Raw genomic sequence first — 20,291 nt, 5'->3', positions numbered from 1 at the left:
ACTCCTCATTTCAATCAGTTTTTCTTAATTTTCCGTATGTGCACAAAAAAATGTGTATTCAGCAGTGGTTGGACACAATTTTCTAGTGAATTAGTTAAATTGGTTAATCATGTTATTCATACATTCTACATCTTTTCATTTGTTTGCTTCCAAACAAGCTGTTTATTTGCAGATATAAAACAAGGACCCTGGCCACGGGTGGCAAGGTCATCCCAGGCTCACCTGCACCAATGCCTTCCTGGCCAGAAAGGGCCTATAGGACCAGAAATGTCAACTGTCCCCCACCCCTTAGTCAAAAATAATTGGGACTCCTAGCAGAAGGGTTACCCCAGTTAAAACCTACTCAACCAAGAAGAATGAGACAAACCAAGGCAGATGCCAATGAAAAACCAGTGGTATCAGGCATGAAGATGGCAGCCAGCCACTCATACCCCAATGACAGGTCACCTTGGAAAATGTGTCCCCTGTAGGGTTTCCAAGGATGACATCTTGTCCTCCCCATTAGGTTGGTCCCACTCTTGAAACAAGATAAAACCTTAGAAACTAAAAAATACCCTTATGCCCCCAGAATTCCAAAGCAAACTAACCCCAGCCCACCCCATTCTACCCCCTTGCCCAGAGCATTTTGCTGAAATTAATTTAACCATGCCCATCTAACAGGATCCCATTCTCAGGAGTGAGCCAGTAGGTCACATCCTCATATACTCACCGTACTCCTCTCAGGTCATCCACTCACACGTGTAGGTAGAAAGGTGACCCACCACAGATGCTCCTAGCCAGACACTAATGTTTCTTTACTGACTTTTTTTGCTTACTATATTTATTTACAGTGTTTATTTATTTGATATTTATTGTGTTATTCACTAATCCACTAATGGATTCTAATGGATTAGTTACTGAGTATAGTGTGTTAAAATCTCCCCACTATAATAATGAACTCATCTATTTTGCTTTCTGTTAAGTGTTTAAAATATATTTTGAGGCTATGTTCTTTGGTGCATAAAACTTATAATTGATATACACGTTCCTTGTGAATTAAACATTTTATCGTAAGAACATTATCTTATATAGTACTTTTATCTTATATAGTCTACTTCTTTTGATATTGAATAAATTTGATATATCACCTTTCTCTTGGCTAGTATTTACATGATATAATCTCCCCATTCTTATAGTTGCAACCATTCTGGAGTTTATAATATGCATTTAATGATTTAAAGGCATTGAATATTAATTTACTTATCCCTCTTTTCCCTTAAAACATAGTGATTTTCTTTAATTTTCCTCATTATTGACTTACATGCCATTATTAGTATGCATATTATATGTATTTATAGTTTACATATCTTCATCCACATGAAACATTATTGTAATTAGATAGTCAAATAAGTTATGTTGATCACTGTATTTACTACTAGCTTTGCTACCTTTCCTTCTTTCTTCTTTGAACTTCCTTTGGGAATTGATTTCCCTCTAAGAAACCCTTTAGTGTATGTCAGCAAGAGACAACTCTTTGTGTCTGAAAATGGCTTTATTTTATTTTAGTCTTAAAGGCTATTTTCTCTGGGTATAGAATTTTAGGTTGGCAACTATTTCTTTATTATTTCATGCTCTTCTGATTTCTGTTTTTTCAATTGAGAAGTGTAATTATTGCACCTTGAACAAGCACCTTATTAGCACTTTGATACCTTCAGGCAAACTTTTATAAAACATTTGTTGTACAGCTTTTCCAGTTGTCGCCAGTGGAAAGATTGAGCTGAATTCTCTACTACTTTATTGATTGAAGAGTTTATTATTATACTTTTGCCAAATATGAATGAACCAATGAGTATCAAAAAAAGATCAACTTTGTCTGAAATATCTTCCTTCAGTCATCCACTTCAAAGGAACTCAGGATATAAGTGTCCAACCTTCAGTCTTAACCAGGTTTCTTGATGGGATTCAGATGCATCTGATCATGTGTAGCAGATGCATGACTATATTACAGACATCAGTTGCAAAGACTATATTGCAGGTATGAATGAGGACTCTCTTGGAAAAGAGCTTTAATGGAAAGAGGGTCAGCTAAGGCTGATGGAATAACAGGGTCTTCATGGTGAGCATGGTAGTGGCAATGGTAATTTCTTTTCTGTTCACTTGGATTAGCATTTCCTTCCTTAATCAATCTGAACCTCTACCAAACTTTTGCTTGAGTCCAATTCAATGGTCATATGAGTAAAATCAATAGGCACTGTTTTCACCAAAATATCTGTTCAATATTAGGTGATAAAGCTGGAGTTTTGGAACCCATTTCACAGTTACATCCAAAAGGGGCAAAGAGAGGTTCACTTTGTTTTGACAGGAAATATGGCATTATTTTGGAGCATATAATGCTCCATGACATGAAAAAGTAACTATGGTAGTGAATACATCCAAAGGTGGGTAGCAGCACTACTTCCCTGAAGGCACTGGTGATTAGCAAGGATTAGCTGTAATCAGTACTTGTGATTTTGTGGACTGCCCAAGCTTTAAAAATACAAATCCATGAAAGATCTGGAGCTGATGAGAAAAATGATGGATGCCACATTATAACTTCAACTATGGTTCTTAAATGCATCCATACCACCCGGAAAACAGGAATAATGCTGATTTCTGGGGTAAATTGATGACATTCTGGGTTAGTAAGCAAGGCTTTCCAATGGGCTCAGGTAGCTTTTCATGTGAAGTTATAGAAACAATTAAATAGAACCCCCTGATGTTCACTACTGGGATGCCAGTATGCTTCATACATTATGATGACTGTGGTATTTTACCATTAACCAAATAGTCACCACTGTAGGTACTGGTCTTCATTCAAAAAAATACTTCTTGTATGGACTAAGGCCTTCCAAAGCCAGAGCCTATAATCAAAATAATGAAAATAATTTAGCTAAGACTGAAATCAAGACCCTATCTCTTGAAGTTAACCCGTAGAAATTGCGCTATTTAAGTCAACATGACCCGTTTTCATATTGCTCTTTACCATCAATGGAAAGAAAATTTCCATCAGATTACAGCTTCATAAAGCATATAGTCTGTAACAGGCATTGTATTGACACCGCATATGCAATTTCTCATTAATCTTCATCACAGTATTAGAGGATAGGCATTAGAAGAAAACTGAGACAAAGAGAAATGATCTCAACCATGATTTCAGGGTTGGTAAGTAGCAGTGCCAATGTCTGACGTCGGTTTGTCTATACCAAAAGTTATGATTGATCCAACCCTCAACACTGCCTCCTCTGATCATGAATAATCATGTGTTGGGAAGGAAACACTGTGGTGGGGGATTTCTTTACAGATTAAACTAGGTACATTCACCTCTAACTTTTCCTTGCCTATATTATCCTTCAGGGCTGGACCATGACTGTTACAAAAGATGGCTTCGGGATAGACAAAATTTCATCATAAAAGCACAGGGGAAATTTGAGAAATTCTACCTACATTTCTGAATGCTATGCACATTTCTTCATAACTGTAGGATACATAAATCAAGCATGTTTCTTGTCTGTAACAGTAAAGACATTTTAAGTTTACAAAGAAAGCTCTTTATCTCAAGAATATAATGTTACACGGAGACAAGAGAAGCACTGTTATTGAGGGCAGAAAAATAGAAGCCAATAAAGTGATGCCCTAGAGCCAAAAGGTATGGATTTATGGGAGTAGAGAAGAAAAGAGAGAGGAATATACAGAGAAAAAGACAGAGAGAGAAAGAGGCAAAAGCGAATAGAGTTAGGAAATATAACGCAGCTTTTGCCTATGGAAGAAGCAGCAGGGATTTAAATATTTGCTCCCTTCTTAGGAAACTGGTGACATGTGAGTTAATTTTTCCCATTTATAAAAAGAAGGGAAAATTCTAAGTACTATATGGGGGTTTCTGTTTGTTTATTTTGAGGATATATTCTTATACAATTACCATTATATAAGCTTTGACCTTTATTTTGGGTGTTCTTTTAAGGCTCAAATAATAAAGTTGTCCAATTCTTAACAGATTTATGATGTCATATGGACATAATTAGAGCTGGATTTCACACAGTGCGAAAAAACTGGAGTCTTCTTTCTTACATCAAAAATGTAAAATGAAAGAAAGAAAAGATTAAAAATGTAAGAGAAACCTAGAGTTAAATATTAACTGAAGTCACCAGCTAATAAGCTTGGTTAAGAAATGAGTAGATATTTCTTCACTTTTTCTAGCCTTATTATGCATTTATTAAAATGACTGTTAGAAGTCTCTATGTTCCTTGACCCTTCATTTTATGCTTAGGCATATCTTGATGGTGCAATATTGATCTGATAAATCAACTATGGAATTGAATTTGCTGTTTCTGAGAATCAGAGTGGCAGGTACTTCAAGCTAGGCAAGTGGACTGTTTCCAGATGTTTATACAATAAAAGAAATGAAGAGACTAGGTAAAAACCAGGGAAGGCATAATTTTCAGGCTGATTAGAGGCTACAGGTCAAGTTGACACTGTCAACTGTCATGGCCTAACCTTGTTTCATTCTGGTTCTAGTGTTCAAGAAGTGTTACTTGTTTATTTCTTAATTCACTCCAAGCTACTCACCCCACTGAAATTGGATTAAGTTAAAACTGTGGGGTTTCTCTTGGAGGCCTCAAAAAACTATGCCCCATGGCTTTTCATCAGTGTCTCAACTGTGTCTGCCAACAGTGAAGGTCTCTCAGGGAGAAACATGTCATCAAAAATTGCAAGTTCTCAGTCACACCTTTTGATGGGAAAAAAAAAAAAAAAAAAGGTTTCTCCTCCCCATCCCACCCCACCCCAGTCTCTGCTCTTACAGGGAACTCCTTAAATAAAACAAACAAGCTCTAAACCTCTCTAGGGTCACTCTTAAGCTTGTCAAGACTGTGTTTTTTCCCAGCAACCTGGTGGTCTTGGCAAAACTTCATGCAGGTTCCCATGCTACACATCCAGAGATTGTGGGGTTTGGTGGTTACAGGGAATGAGCCAGAGAGTCTTGCGTTTTAGTCTTGCAGAGCAACTCAACTCTCTGAACTTGCAGATGAGTCATTTGGATACCATTGACTGAAAGGGAGAATTGGGGGCAAATATAGGAACCTCTGAAATCCAGATGCTGTTTGTGAGTTACACTTTCCCAGATCAAATAAACAAGTTCAAAAAGCAGTCACCCTGGCCGCCATGGAAAAATATTATGTGCCCCAGATACTTTTGTGGCTGGTGGGTGGCTAAATTAGGTTCTTGTTTTGTCTAAAGGCATTTGAGTATATGTAAAAATTATATAGCAAAAATCTGGTGTCTTGAATCTCTCTAATCATGAAAACTACTAGTTTTAAAATACGTCATTGACAAAGCATAAACATAAATTAAAATCCAATTTACCAGTAAAACACATTGCTTGCCTATTTCAGAAAAGCTAAAAGCACCAAGTTAAAACATTCAGATGTCCTAGATCGTTACTCACAGTTATGCCATTCTGGAATCACATGGAAACCATTATTAACTGTTGCAATGAAATCTTGAAGATCCACACGTTTCTCAGAACAAAGCTACATATGATTTGAGATTTTTTGTATGACATCCAGTCTTGCTGAGAGAAAGGAAAAAAGTTTCACTAAGATCCAATTTCCATCAAGAGGGTGGCCAACATTTAAATTCTTTATCTAGGTATGCTGTCCTTCAGAACATTCATTGGTTTTGGGTGTTTACTTCTCTCCATCTGTAAAGTTCTAGAATAGATGGTCTGGAAATCCCCAAAGAAAGACAGACTTGGTCAACTTAACCTTTTAAAATTCCTTCTTCTTTCCTTTTTTTATCCTTTCAACCAAACACCAGAGGAATGAAATGATCCTCTCTATCTGGCACCTCATACCTTTTCACATGGTGGAAGAAAACTTCTGAGTTACTCAAATTTTGCCTTTTTCTCCTCCTTCCCATCTCCTCTTTTATTATCTGGGGTGCTCCTTGGTTAAAAAATGTTTTATGGTTCCTTGGATGCCAGAAAGGGTGTTCTCTACGTTTCTTCAGCTATCTAGGGTCTTCTCTTAAGGCCTTTGAGCACCCAGCCAATTGATGTGCTGCTACCTTACCAATTATATTAATGGAAAAAAGTTTGATGTAAAAGTAAAACGATCAAAAAAGTTTGGGAGGTAGAAACTTTTGGGTCCACACTGAACTTTGAGAGGTTATTTTCTCTTCTCTAGACCCTGCTTTCTTCACTAGTAAACTGATGGGGTTGGATAAGATGCTCACAAACCTTTCTAAGCCCACCATTTAATAATTTAATAATTTTTCCCTTTTCCCATAATTTATGTGCGTTATAAGAGTGGCTGTCTGGAAATCTTTCTTTAGGGTGTTACCTCTTTTTGACTTAAATTTTCTAAGAGGAGAATTTTGGGATATATATGAGCTAACAGTAATTCATGGCAGATATTTCTGGATTGGTAGGGCCATTTAAAGTTCCATAAACCAGGTAATAAAATAATAAGTTAACATTTATTAAGCACTTTATGTGTATGAAAATCATCATGTCATTTTAACTAATTTCATCTTTGTTATAACAGGTAAATCTGATTATCATTGTTTTACACATAAGAAATATGAAGAATAGAGAGGCTGCACACAACGCATTACCCCAGGGTACACAGCTGGTAAATGACACAGCTGAGATGTGAGCCCAGGCAGTCTGGCCAGGAAACCATGTTCTTTGAAAATGAATGCTTAAAGTATAATAATAATAAATAAATTTTAAAAAAAAGAAAAAAAAAAGAAAATGAATGCTGTGCTGAGGAGGTTCTTACACACGATTCATACTTTTTGCTGGCCTTGCCAATGTAATTTCACAAACCTCATTTTAGAACCAGCTTCTTCATCCATAGACTCCACAACATCACCATTGGTCGTAAAATTTCACCACAAACTATGGTCTCCTTGATCACTTTAATAAGAGCAAGCAAACCCTCCATCCAGTTTTCTATAATTCTGTGTGCACAACTAACAACTTAGCTATGAATATCTACTTATCACCAGGTTGAGAGCCCCAAGTCCTAGATTTAACATCTTGCCCTGCATATTTTCCTAAACTTACAACCACTTTCCCTGGTATATCTGCCAGGCTGAAACCCTACCTCCTTCATGGTTGTTTCTGATTAAAGTTAGTAGCTCTCTTATCTATTCATTTAAAAATAGTTCTTAAGGATTTATCATGAACTCAATATCATGCTAAGACATAAGATAACCATGTAAAGTAGGAAATACAGTCCTTGAGCTCACTTGAGTTTAAAGTCAAGACTGAAAAAATGCCCAAGAAGTTATTACAACAAAAAATAACCAACTCCCTGTGTGCCAGGGATACAATAAAATTAACTTATGTAAACTCTTCAGATTAAAATGTATGTATTTTTCCAAAACGTAAGTGTAAAAATGGTATTTCTAATTCCAATTTTCTACATTCCTATAATTTTGTATTTTTTTTTAGAACAAGTAATCCTCAAACTAGAGACATAATAATATACATATCCATGTGTGTACCAATGCTAAGGAAAAATAATTACAGTCACCCATATCTTGATAATAGAAAAATGGCAGTTCTAATCTTCCCCTGCCTTGCAGGCTCTCCTTCACCACCTTGCCTTGATTGACATCTCTGATGCACTGCACTGTACCACAGGCCAGATGTGCACTGATTAATTCATCCTGTAACTTCTGTAAACTTCCATAAATTTCTTACTTTGGGATCTTTTAGGCTGAAAATAATATCAAAATACTTTATAAACTTCCCTGGAATTTTAGGATATTAGGAACAAAAGAGAAGTGTTGGATGAACTCTAGAAAAACCCTTAAATTTTTCGGATATTGGTTTTAGCTTCACAAATTCAGACAGCAATGGCTCTCCAAGTCTTACTAGATAATTGAGTCACATACCTACTTTTAGACCTTCTCAGCATGTCTCGTGTTTAGTGCTTCTGGCAGTCTTTAATCCTTACCTCTTTATCAGGTTAATTCAAATTTCTTCTTCAAATCTTGGTTTAGATGTACGTTTTCTTCAGGATGCCTTTTCTGATTCTCTCTGCCTTAATTGCTTCTCTTCTGTGTCTCCACAGCATCTCATAACAGCACCCTCATCACCCATCAGTCTCTCCCAGTGGACTGTGAGTACCACCGGCTGCCAATGCCACCAGGATACAATTCCAGTCTTCAGCCAATCTTGCTGGCGCAGAGTGAGTTCTCATATATAAGCACAAAGGAATAAATAAAGTGCATGTTCTTCTTGAGTTCTCCTTGAGGAAAAGAAGGGCATATTCCTAGAAAGGGTCTAAAGGGAAGACAATGTGTCCTAAAGAGTACTACCTCTTAAAGATAGGGTAGATTCATTTAACAAAATACTGCTTTTCAGGAAAGACAAACATAAAAGTTTAGCAAGTGTAGGGGAGAAAAGGTAATATATTTTCCTCATCCGTCACAGGACTTATGGTTGACACCTCTATAACAAATAACAGAATAACAAGAGAAAAATATAACAAGTTTATTTGACCATGGTTTTCTGTGACATGGCAACCTTCAGAAATGAAGACCAAAGGCTCAGAGAAAACAGTATTTTTTGTGCTCAGGTTTGATGAAGAATAGATAGCTGTGTAGAAGCAAAATTCGACAAAGAGGGGATATAACCTAATGGTAATAAACTGGTAGGAACTTAGCATGGCTTGTTCGGGTTTCTTTTTTAATTCTGTCTATAACTATCATTCTTTCCAGGAATAGGGAAAGACACTTGTCACATGAGGGAAGTGCTAAGAAAATCAGAGAAACTTTTCTGCTTTTGCAGTTTTCCCAATTTTCTTCAGGTTAAAATATACTCCGTATGCTAAAGTGCCATATTTTGGGGTAGTATTTCCAGCCCCCATATTTGGGGGTGGTTTACCATGACAACCCGCCAGTTATTTGCTTATTTGTTTGTTTTATGAGTAGTACCCATGTCTTTGTATCCCATACTTAGTACAAAATCTTGCCAATAGTAGGTTACTAGATAAAAATTTTTCAAGGCAAGTGTATATCATAGACAGAATAGGGGTCATGTGGAGAATTAAATGGGAAAAGAAATCCTAAGGGAGACTGAAAAGGGCTATTGGTCCACACAAAAAAATGTTTAGTTGGGTGATAAGACATCAGAAGAGAAACATTGACATGCTGTTATCAAGGGTGGAGCTATAACAAAGTTACCTTGGACTTGGGGGTAATAGTTTGACCAGTATTTGTGTGGTCACCCAAAGAATATCCAAAGTTATCTGTGTCTTGTCAATGTCAAGCATCTCAGATTAAAACAATTCTGGGGCCTGGGAGCTGGATGATGTGTTTCTTGTCTCTACTCTATCATTATATTTGTCCGGGCTTGCTAATCCATTTCCCCTGATGGAACATGGGCTGCTAAGAGCACTTTGCCCAGTGCCTGGCACATGGCATGAAAGTGAATGAATGCTTGAACAAATGAATCGAATGAATACATCACTGAAAAATAAGTCGATAAATAGATCCTTCACATTTAAAGAAGGATTCTGGTTTATTTCCCAATCAGTTTTTCGGGTAAGCATCCTGATGTCCTGGAGAACAGATGTGCAATGATGAGAGCTTCTCTCCCAGCATCAATAGAAGCAAATATGACATGTTTTAAGTCCAGTTGGGCCTCAAGGCCAAGGAAGGGAACAGGTAAGCTTGAATGTCAGTCAGCCCTATTCATTTATCTTTCATCCTACAAATGTCTGCTGATCAATCACTCTGCACAGAACTCAAATAAGCTCTGAGAATATGTAGATTAATAAGAAAAAATTCTGTCTGTAAGGAGTTTATGATATAGGAGACGGATGATGGTATACAGAAATCAAATATCACTTAATTTCAGCAAGTAGTGTCAGATCATCTTACTCTTTTGAATCTCTAATCTCTGGAAAATGGTTTTGTTTACTGAGCAGAGAATGATTGACACATAAGGGTTTTGGCAGAGGACCACCTACCGAAAAAACAATTTGAGCTTATGTGCTTATTTGGCCGCTATGAATTTTCATCAAAAAGCAAGTATGGAAGATTTCTCTTGATGTGATTATTTAACTGCATAAAATTTAATAAAAAGGCACCATTAGAAGGTTTTCGTCCCGTTTGAAGTTTTAGCTAAGATAAATTTTTATCCTTCTAAATCATCAGTGTAGTCTTCCATTTCTGGTAGCTTTCATTATCTATGATGGGACAAGATGGGGGATCACAAGCAGAAGTATAAATATAAATACCAGTCATGTCCTGGGACTGAAAACAAGTCCGTGCACCTGCACCCTCAGGCTTTTCTTTATTTCACAATTAAAGAGGGGAACCTCACTGATTCCTTTCCTACTAATTTTGTTTTACTCTCAAATGATAGTAGAAGAAGAGAAAATAAATAAAAATCTTATGTGTAAGTTCAGGCTCCATAGTTCACCAGCTGTGTGTCCTCAGGAAAGTCACATCTGCAGGACCTCAGTTTCCCCATTTGTCACATGAGGCAAGCAGGGTAGCCCTGCTGGTGTAGGTGCAAATGACTACCAAGGTTTCCTGGAGCATTATCAGTCTCTGATTTGAGGGAGACACATACAGAGCAGTCAGGTTAAAAATCTCATCTTCCAGGACACAGAATTTCAGGGCTTTGAGAGGCAGGCGGCTTAGAGGCAATAACCTGGACTTTGGGTTTGAATCCTTGCGTTAGAACTTACAAGGCTGCTGTCCTTAGAGATGTTATATACCTAGAATCTGTCATTGCCTCTGTAAAACAAAAATACTCTTTGTACCTCACGAAGGTGTCATGACAACTAACAGAAAAAAAAATCCTTGTTCTCAATAAATGGTTGTATATGTCCCACCCCTGCCCCACTTCACACACACACACACACACACACACACACACACACACACACACACACACAGCATGCAGACACACAGGCAAACACCTCCCTCCACCAGTACAACGCAATTCAGATGAGCGTGTGGCAGGGCCAGAGGCATGTTTCACAGAAAACTCACAGGTCTCCTCTGCCCCAGATCACCAGAAAGTATGCATGACCAGGAAAAGTTATTCTCATTGACTCCAGCAAATCAAAGGTAAGCTTTCCCGAAGCAGGCTTAGATGAAAAAAAGCCTCGGACAGAGGGATCTTGGTTGGGAATATCAATTTCTAAGCATTTATGATGTCAGCCATAGCTGGCAAAGTTCTCTTTTCCAAGAGGGGAACTCCCTCCATGATGGCTTAGGGAAAAAGTCCAGACTTCACCCTGTCCCTTACCAGAAAACAAGAACCTCTCAGTTTGTGTTTACCAGAAGATTGTCAGTTTCACTCCAGCTGGAGGTGAAAAGAATGTGGAGTGGAGCCTGCAAAATTTGCTGAGGGTGTGGAGGAGTTGTGTGTGTGTGTGTGTGTGTGTGTGTGTGTGTGTGTGTGTGTATTTGCATGGGGGTGGGATACAAGGCAGGAGACCTATTGGAATAGTGGTGTTGGAGCTCAGGGCTGAGGTTCACCTCTCGCACTAGTACACTGTGTATGTTGTGCACAAGGGGTTGGAAGAACAGCCAGAAATAATTCCCTCTTGAAACGGAGTGGGGCAGTTCCTACTGGCTTGGTCAGGGGGAAACTCTCCCTTCATCTGTCCAGGAGGAGCTGCTGTTGACAGATTGTTGGGGGCCTTTCAGCTCAGACCTCTCTGTCGTGAGTGTGGAGAAAAACGAGGGAGGGGCACACTGCCTCCGTGGGTGGGGTACACCTGCTGCTGCTGCTTGGAGTCTTTGTCACCACCCAGGATCATCATGCTAAGATGGGGAGGGGGTGACATTGGTGTAATCTCAGGGGCTGACTGAGTCAGGCCACAATGGCAGCCTTTCTTGCGGCCACACATATATGCCAAGCGAGGACTCTATGGGCCATACCATAACCCAGGAATCTGGCCAATTCCTGATGCTTTTATCCCAATAGCAATATGATTGAACAACTCAACGGCAATATGGCTGAACAACCCAACTATAGAAAATGGAGCTGTGGAGGAGGATAATAGGGCTTATCTTGATACACCTGTTCATAGCTTCCATTCCTAACTCTTGATAAAGTGGACAAAGGAAGAAGTCATGGAAAGAGTAAGTCAAAGCGAAGACTTGTCCACTACCTAGGCAAGACTATTTTGACTCCCTGGACATGGTTCTAATACGGGATTCTGGGGCAAACGATGTGTATTTGGTGCTCTACATTCAACTCTCCCTGTTTTGTTTTGCAGCAGCTGTAGGGTTGAGGGGTTCACCTGTATTCCCTACTCCTCCACCTCCCAGACCACTGGATCTCTGCTCAGTCTTGCAGGGCCAAACTGAACCTAAAAAGCAAACCAACTTCCTTGTTGTCATCATTAGTGAAGATATATTTTACAAAACTTGAAAGTAGTGAGAATATCATTTGAGGGGGAGAGACGATGGAAACTTATTTTAAAAACAACAACATTGGGCTGGACGCGGTGGGTCAAGCCTGTAATCCCAGCACTTTGGGAGGCTGAGACGGGCGGATCACGAGGTCAGGAGATCGAGACCATCCTGGCTAACACGGTGAAACCCCGTCTCTACTAAAAAATACAAAAAACTAGCCGGGCGAGGTGGTGGGCATCTGTAGTCCCAGCTACTCGGGAGGCTGAGGCAGAATGGCATAAACCCAGGAGGCGGAGTTTGCAGTGAGCTGAGATCCGGCCACAGCACTCCAGCCTGGGCGACAGAGCGAGACTCTGTCTCAAAACAAACAAACAAACAAACAAACAAAAAAAACACAACAACATAATAATAACGATAACATCCCTCAAGAATGGGAGTCTCACTTCTCATTTCCATGCTACTGTAGCTCTGGTTTGGCCAGCCTCGTTGGCTTGGCAAGCATGATCCACTTCATCTCCCACTTTTCCTGTTGGCTGAGCTCCCATTCTCCTCTTGGCTCCTGTAGCTTAATTCCTGGCTGGCTACACTAATCCTACATAATATTTTACGCAAATTTATATGAACTCCATTACAAAGCTTAGCAACGAGGCCCTGTTTCTTTTCCTTGATAGAATTAATCATTTATAACTTGGCTCTAAGAAGCCAGTCCAACTTGTGGGTCCTTAGATTTTGCTCATAAGAAACATTCCTGGCTCCACCCAGAAAGAAAAAGATTTCTTATTCCTCCACCCTGCCCCAGCCCCCTGAGATGCTGTCTGCTTTGGAAATTCCCACCAGTCTTATTTAGAACCACACTCACAAGTTGCCTGGGAATTTCTCCCAGAAAGCTTCATTTTCCCCCTGCCCCTGGGGCTTCATTTCCCACAGACCCCTGGGTGGTTTAGACTGTTGTCTATATCAACAACATGATAAACTTATTGTGGCTGCCCAGGCTTCTCCAAAGAGTTGTGGGAATCATTTGTGAATTACTTCTTTGATTTTTCTTAAATGAAATTCTGTTTCCACTCATGTTAAATGACTATTCCCAGAGTACAGTTTCTTTAGTGGCATTGTGACATTAAGGAGGAAGACATGCCTCCCATGGTGACAAATCAAAGAAGGCACCAAGCTCTTGATTTTCAATTAGGATAATTGAAGGTCAGTCAAATAGCACCTCTATCTGTCCCTGATGCCTCATTCATAAGGCAGTTATTTCCCGCTGCAACTTTTTTTTTTAACCACTAAAGAGAAAATCTAAGGACTAGGGTATATGTTTCTGCATATATGCCTCCATTCGTAGATTATTCTAAGTAAACAGAAGAGAATTTCTTTGCGCTTGTTTCCTTTAAGCCAAAACTTAGATTGTAGCATCTAGCACCTCAAACTTTTCAACAAATCACAAGGAATGGAAAAGAGCATCTGTGGGTCAGGTCACTTTTCTCAGGCAGCGTGGGTGGTGGTGTTTTGTTTTGTTTTCCCCCTTTTCTGGTGTTAATGAGGCCTTAGTTTACTATGCTTATAGCTCCAGCTTTGGGAATATAATTTTTACCTTCCATCTAAACACTCTGCTTTCCATTTTTGTAGGAAGGAGGGAAGCCTTCTCAAGTGACAGTAAGCATAATTGGGATAAACACTAATAAGCATATCTTCCCAGATGAATAATTAGAATTCCAATGTCCCATTAAAAAAAAAAAAAAAACCATCTAAATTTCAGGCATGTGGTCAGATTTGTCCATGTCATCAGCAATTTAGCAGCAGATATATGAATATGGTCTAATTCCTCAGATTGCTAATCTGTGTTTAACTTCATTTACCATTATCCTATATCCAAAATGCTTCTAACAGCATTCTGGGTGCTAGAGTTATATATTAGAATTTTTGCTTAGGAGAATTGCACTTCATATTGCACTCAGTATATTCATAATATTCACTAAATGGGAAGGGGGTATGTGATGGTTAACATTGAGCATTAACTTGATTGGATTGAAGGATACAAAGTATTAATCCTGGGTATGTCTGTGAGGCTATTACCAAAGGAGATTAACATTTGAGTCAGTGGGCTGGGAAAGGCAGACTTACCCTTAATCTGGGTGGGCACAATCTAATCAGCTGCCAGCATGGCTAGAATAAAAGCAGGCAGAAAAAGGTGTAAAGAGAGACTGGCCTAGCCTCCCAGCCTACATCTTTCTCCTCTGCTGGATGCTTTCTGCCCTTGAACACCAGACTCTAGGTTCTTGGGTTTTGGAACTTGGACTGGCTCTCCTTGCTCCTCTGCCTGCAGACAGCCTATTGTGGGACCTTGTAATCATGTGAGTTAACAAACTCCCCTTTATATATGTATCTATTCCATTAGTCCTGTCCCTCCAGAGAAACCTGACTAGTACAGGGTAACTATATGTCTAAACTGTCATCTGACAAGCAGCCTTGCTTTAGTTCAGATATATGAAGCTCAGTAATTACTCTCTCTATAAAACAAAGTATACACACACACACACACACACACACACACACACATATATCCAAGAATCATCTCAGGCTCAGTTACTCAAAAAGAAACGGTCCAGGAGTTCAGATCCTACAAATGGTAGGCAGAGAAAAGGGGGACTTTACATAAAATTCGCTTGAGAAGGATAATGCCGTTGCTTTTTAAAAATGAACTTTTTATTTTAAAAATAGGTTTTGATTTACAGAAACTTAGCAAATATAGTACAGAGAGCTCCCCTTTGCCCAGCATCCAGTCTGCTCAGTTGTTAAGATGTTACATTAATATGATAAACTTTTCACAAGTAATGAACCAATATTTATACATGGTTATTATTATACATGGATAATTTCATACGTGGTTATTCAAATTTCTTTTTACCTCTTGTGCTTTTTAAATCCCAGATTCCCAACCTGGGTACCACATGACCAGTCATATTGAGAGGTGACAGTGTGCTGGCGGCCCTCGCTCGCTCTGGGGGCCTCCTCGGCCTTCGTGTCCACTCCGGCCAGGCTTGAAGAGCCCCACTGCACTATGGGAGCCCCTCTCTGGGCTGGCCGAGGCTGGAGCCGGCTCCCTCTGCTTGCCGGCAGGTGTGGAGGGAGAGGCGCCGGCGGGTACGGGGGCTGCGCGCCGCGCTCGCGGGTCAGCGTGAGTTCCGGATGGGCGTGGGCTCGGCGGGCCCCAGAGTGAGGGGCTTAGCACCCAGGCCAGCAGCTGCGGAGGGTGCACCGGGTCCCCCAGCAGTGCCAGCCTGCCAGCGCTGTGCTCAAATGCTCTCCAGACCTTAGCTGCTTCCCCGCTGGGCGGGGCTCCGGACCTGCAGCCGGTTATGCCTAGCTTCACCCAACCGTGGGCTCCTGTGCAGCTGGACCCTCCCCGACAGCGCCGCCCTCTGCTCTGCGGTGCCCGGGCGCATCAACCGCCCAAGGGCTGAGGACTGCGGGCTCATGCGCGGGACTGGCAGGCAGCTCTGCCTGGGGGCCTGGTGCGGGATCCACTAGGTGAGGCCATCTGGGCTCCTGGTGAGAGCTGGCAATGTGCTAGCAGCCCTCGCTCTCAGCGCCTCCTCGGCCTCGGCGTCCACTCTGGCAGTGCTTGAGGAGCCCTTCAGCCTGCCAGGGCACTGTGGAAGCCCCTCTCTGGGCTGGCTGAGGCCGAAGCCTCCTCCCTCTGCTTTTGGGGAGGTGTGGAGGGAGAGGCGCGGGCGGGAACCCGGGCTGCGCTGGCGGGCAAGTGTGAGTTCCAGAGGGCGCGGGGATGGGCTTGGTGGCCCAGCACACGGAGCGGCCAACTGGCGCCGCTGGCCCAGGATGGTGAGGGGCTTAGCACCCGGGCCAGCAGCTGCGAAGGTTGCGCAGGGTCCCCCAGCAGTGCTGGCCTGCTGGAGCCGCACTTAAATTCTGGCTGGGCCTTAGGTGCCTCCCCGTGGGGCAGGGCTTCGGACCTGTAGCCCGCCATGTCTGAGCTCCTCCCCCTGCAATGGGCTCCCGCGCGGCCGGAACCTCCCTGACGGGCACCGCCCCCTGCTCCACGTGGCCCGGTCCCATCGACAGCCCAAGGGCTGAGGAGTGCAGGTGTTGCTGGGGACTGGCGGGCAGCTCCGCCTGCAGCCCTGGTGCAGGATCCACTAGGTGAAGCCAGCTGGGCTCCTGAATCTAGTGGGGACTTGGAGAGCCTTTATGGCTAGCTAAGGGATTGTAAATACACCAGTCAGCACTCTGTGTCTAGCTCAGGGTTTGTAAATACACCAATTGGTACTCTGTATCTAGCTAACCTAGAGGGGACTTGGAGAACTTTTCCCTCTAGCACTCTGTGTCTAGCTCAAGAATTGTAAATGCACCAATCAGCACTCTGTGTCTAGCTCAGGGTTTGTGAATACACCAATTGGTACTCTGTATCTAGCTAATCTACTGGAGACTTGGAGGACTAGCACTCTGTGACTCAGTGTCTAGCTAGAGGATTTTAATGGCACCAATCAGCACTCTGTCTAGCTAAGGGTTTGTAAATACCCCAATTAGAACTCTGTGTCTAGCTCAAGGTTTGTAAATACACCAATTGGTACTCTGTATCTAGCTAACTCTGTATCTAGCTAACTAGTGCTCTGTGACTCTGTGTCTAGCTCAAGGATTGTAAATGCACCAATCACCACTCTGTCAAAATGGACCAATCAACTCTCTGTAAAATACACCAATCAGCTCTCTGTAAAACAGACCAATCAGCAGCATGTGGGTGGGGCCAGATAAGAGAATAAAAGGAGGCTGCTGGAGCCATCCAGCAGCAAGATGCTGGGGTACCCTTCCATGCTGTGGTAGGTTTATTCTTTTGCTCTTTGCAGTAAATCTTGCTGTTGCTCACCCTTTGATTCCCTGCTGCCTTTATGAGCTGTAACAGTCACCACAAAGGTCTGCAGCTTCACTCCTGAAGCCAGCGAGACCATGAACCCACCAGAAGGAAGAAGCTCCAGACACATCCAAATGTCTGAAGAGCAAACTTTGGACACACCATCTTTAAGAACTGTAACAGTCACTGTGAGTGTCCACGGCTTCATTCTTGAAGTCAGCGAAACCAAGAACCCACCAATTCCGGACACAATGGGTCTAGAGGGGACTTAGAGAACCTTTATGTCTAGCTAAGGAATGGGTGCAGGATCCACTAGGTGAAGCCAACTGGGCTTCTGAGTCTAGTGGGGACTTGGAGAACCTTAATGTCTAGCTAAGGGATGGGTGCAGGATCCACTAGGTGAAGCCAGCTGGGCTCCTGAGTCTAGTGGGCACTTGGAGAATCTTTATGTCTAGCTAAGGGATTGTAAATACACCAATCAGCACTCTCTGTCTAGCTCAAAGTTTGTAAATGCACCAATCAGCACTCTCTATCTAGTTAATCTGGTGGGGACTTGAAGCAGCTTTATGTCTAGCTAAGGAATTTTAAATACACCAATCAGCACTCTGTGTCTAGCTCAAGGTTTGTAAACGCACCTATCAGCACCCTGTGTCTAGCTCAAGGTTTGCAAATACACCAATCAGTACTCTATCTAGCTAACCTAGTGGGGACTTGGAGAACTTTTCTGTCTTGCACTCTGTGTCTAGCTAAATATTGTAAATGCACCAATCAGCACTCTGTGTCTAGCTCAGGGATTGTAAACGCACCTATCAGCACTCTGTCAAAACGGACAAATCAGCTTTCTGTAAAATGAAGCAATCAGCTCTCTGTAAAATAGACCAATCAGCTTTCTGTAAAATGGACCAATCAGCAGGATGTGGGTGGGGTCAGATAAGGGAATAAAAGCAGGCTGCCCCAGCGTGCAGTGGCAACTGGATCTGGCACCCTTCCACAGTGTGGAAGCTTAGTTGTTTGGCTCTTTGCAGTAAATCTTGTTACCGCTCACTCTTTGGGTCTGCACTGCCTTTATGAGCTGTAACACTCAGGGCGAAGGTCTGCAGCTTGACTACTGAGGTCAGCGAGACCACGAACCCACCGGGAGGAATGAACAACTCTGGATGGGAGGAACAAACTCCAGACGCGCCGCCTTAAGAGCTGTAACACTCACCGAGAAGGTCTGCAGCTTCACTCCTGAAGCCAGCAAGACCACGAACCCACCAGAAGGAAGAAACTCCAAACACATCCAAACATCAGAAGGCACAAACTCCAGACACACCATGTTTAAGAACTGTACGATCACCGCGAGGGTCCGCGGCTTCATTCTTGAAGTCAGTGAGACCAAGAACCCACCAATTCCGGACACAGTATCCTCTTAAAATCCTCAACAATGTGACAGTTTCTCAGACTTTCCTTGTTTTTGATGATCTTGACAGTTTTGAGGTAAACTACTCAGGTGTTTTGTAGAATATCCTTCAGTTTGGGATGTTTGATTTTTTTCATGATTAGACTGGAGTTACAGGTTTTGGGTAGAAAGATCACAAAGCTAGTGTCATTCTCATCAGGTGATATCAATGGTACACGCTATCCACATGTCTCGCCACTGTTGATGTTAACTTTGATCACCTGGTGAGGTAGTGTTTGTCAGACTTTTTCCGCTGAAAAGTTAATCTTTTTCACCCTTTTCAGAATGTACCTTTCGGAAAGAAGTCACTCTGCAAAGCCCAGACTTAAGAGGTGGAGGTTATGCTGCATCTCCTTGAGGGGGCAGTATCCACATATGTTTCTTTTTAAATCACATGTGTGCAATCACAATGTTTTTGTAATCACAAGAAACAATGGACAAAAAGGTAAGAAGTGAAAAAGTCTCAGAGAATACCTAGCTCTGCGTTTCTGATTTGGTGAAGACTGTGTTTAATAATACCCATGGGCGGTCAGATTTAATGGTCAACATTCATTTTTCACTCAGCAAATTTTTTTTGGTGCCTATTCATTAAATGCTGGGTTCCATTATTTGATCTTCAAATGTGTGGCAGGAAAGAAAAGTGCCACCACTGTCACTCAGATTTCCTATGAAAAAGCCAGGCAGAATGTTGATCCTGGCTGTCACCGATGTAGCTGTAAAGAATACCCAGGATTCTGGACAACGAGTCCAGTACTCAATACTGTGGTCACCCTAACATCACTAAGAAGAACAGAACTGGCTGCTTTTGTTAAATATTTCAAAGGGTAATCTTTATTTGCTGAGCTATACCTGCCACTGAGAAATCAAGGATTCAGCTAAAGTTTTTTTGGGGTCATCCTAGGGTTCCAGACATAACTTCCTTTCTTACCCTTGACTCCGCTAGCCTCTGTAAACTATTACACTGATGACGTCTAGTTTCCTGCTACTGGAAATAAGCAGTGTATGGACTGGTCTTGAACGCCTACTGTCTAAATGTATTATCAATGTGTTTACATGTAATAATTGCTTTAGAACTTTGATGTTCTTTTAAGAGCTCAATTTATTCTGGCATTTTGCAGATCAGCCTCGTGGTCTTTGAGAAAATAATGAATATCTACTAAGTGCATAGCATTGTATTAGACATCGTAGAAAATGCCTTCAAAACGAAAAGAAGAGATTACAACAGAATAATTGGTACTGGGAGTTATCATCTAAAAATTGCCAAAGAATATGAAAATCTCTTGACTTGGGCATGTAATTCTCATAATAAAGAGAAAGGTAGAGTTGGTCAAGAGAGGTGAGGCCTGGAGAGGGAGACTTTGGGGTTAAAGGAAGAAGTTAGGCTGGAATTAGTTGGGGAGACAAAACTGAACTGAGAAAAGGTGAATCTTCGAAGATTAGACTCGACAACTTTACCTATAGTCATAACATTCATTGTCACAATCAGATTTTTTCCTTTCTCTTCCCTAAGAGTTCTCCTGAGTTTTCTTTCGTAGCACAAGGGATAGTGATGGTCTCATGTTCCTCTTGAGAGTGGGT

The sequence above is a fragment of the Macaca thibetana genome, chromosome 11 (genome assembly GCF_024542745.1).
Source record: "Macaca thibetana thibetana isolate TM-01 chromosome 11, ASM2454274v1, whole genome shotgun sequence".
Classification (NCBI taxonomy): domain Eukaryota; kingdom Metazoa; phylum Chordata; class Mammalia; order Primates; family Cercopithecidae; genus Macaca; species Macaca thibetana.
This window is presented reverse-complemented; position numbering follows the sequence as displayed.